Below are 1,866 nucleotides of genomic sequence, written 5' to 3'. Positions count from 1 at the left end.
CTACCATTTATAGCAGTACTATGATATTTTTATTTGTTAAAGTGATTTTAGAGAAAAGAAAACAAGAATAGTGTTGTTTAATATTTTAATTAAGAAGAAGATGTGTTTAAAAAGAAAAAAATATTATATTCATTCGAAAAAGGGCATCTTTGACCCATTTTGTAATTATAGGGGCATTTCTGGACCAATGTATTGATTGCAAGGGCATTTTTAAGCCAAAATATATCAGAAATCTGATAACAGCTGGTTGTTGAGAAATTTCAAAAAAACAATAGCGGACAAGAAGACTATATACCAAGGGAGGGAACTGCTGAGGCACCCATATAAGTACTCCTATATCAGAAATCTCATTCATGAGTGTTCTGCTCTTTAAGGTTGACAGTTTGTAGTTTAGTTCTTTACATGTCCCAATGCGCAAATAAGTAAAAGTAAAATGTAATACTTTAACTTGTGGCAAAGGCAGAGCAAACATTATATTACTAGAAACAAATGAACAGTAAAAGACAAAATACTAGCAAAGTTACACTCATGTGGTTGGGTTCAATTCCTCGGAAATTATGAATATGTATAACATAATTGGAAATTTACCTTATACCATTCAGAAATGTTGAAACATCTGAACAATCAATGCATCTAACATGAGATCCAACATGAGCACACATGTTTGGTACAATGCCAGAACTTCAATAATTGAGACAACCTTTGAATAACAGCGACCATCATAGCAAGAAAATTTCCCAAACGCCAACAGTGCAAGCTCAAAAAAGTTTTGTCCACCAATTGAGCAAGAAACAAAACTATGACAATGTATATATAAATGTTATGCATGTATCCAAGAAAATCATAGATTCATAAATACTACAGATTCTGAACTATCAATTACATAGCAAAAAAACTTCGTTAGAAGAAAGACAGGCAACCAACATGATTTCCAGTTTTGGGAAAAGAAAATAATATGAGTTGCATTTGCCTTAAGTATGCTATAATTATATGGTTGATCTGGAGCTGTAATTCTCATGATCTCACTGATGCAAGATGCAACTGACACATTCATATCCATGTCAGAATGTCGTAGAAGTCCATCTGCAACTAGTGCTTCCATTGTAAGTCGAAAAGCATCTGCGTCGATACGGAGGGGATTTGCTTCACCAGTGACAAAAGATGCTCTAACTCTGAAAATTGCATATACCAAAAAGAAGTGATTGAACCATGTCAAATACATTAGACATACTTCTCTAGATAACAAATTAAGTCTAGATCAGTTTGTATGCAATGGCACAAGAAAATCCTAAGTTATATGCAGGGAACATGTAGTAGATATCAAAAGTGATGCAATCATAGACAGATCTTTTAATTACTAGAATATCCTTAAAATGAAATAGACCTCTTATAGGAGATGATCTTTCACTAGAACTTCTTGTAGGAATTTCACCAGATTTAAACCAAGATCATTCTACATTATATACAAAAATAAAGAAACATTTTTTACAAGATGGGGATCAAAACCTCACTTCTAAGGTGAAACATTAGGCAATAAACCAACTAAACTACTAAAAGTTTTCAAATAACGTGATTATATTATCCTAGAATTGTTTACCAAAACCAGAAATAAATTTCAACCACTTCAGGAAGTCAGGTATAATTTTTCAAAATCTCGTAGATAAAATTGAGCCCCCTTGGCTACTACGTTCTTTTTACTTCATAGGTTTAAGCAAATGGAAAGAGAAAAGAGAAGATTCTCACATCAAGTTTCTCTAAAAGCTCCTTTTTAGAAGATGGGGGCTGCTGAAGCAGGTCATTCCCCACTTCAAGAAGGTTTTTGTTGTGTTCCTCCTCAGAAACGGAAACACGAGATGGGGAAACCAT

General features: G+C 33.4%; 1 pseudogene; it reads right to left on the bottom strand.

Moving 5' to 3' along the window:
- Window positions 1-841: 841 nt before the first annotated feature.
- LOC114076115 lies at window positions 842-1,866 on the bottom strand (annotated as a pseudogene).

This window comes from Solanum pennellii, chromosome 2 (assembly GCF_001406875.1).
Source record: "Solanum pennellii chromosome 2, SPENNV200".
Lineage (NCBI taxonomy): Eukaryota > Viridiplantae > Streptophyta > Magnoliopsida > Solanales > Solanaceae > Solanum > Solanum pennellii.
The sequence above is the reverse complement of the archived record's forward strand: the minus strand, read 5'-3'. Positions and strand labels throughout refer to the sequence as shown.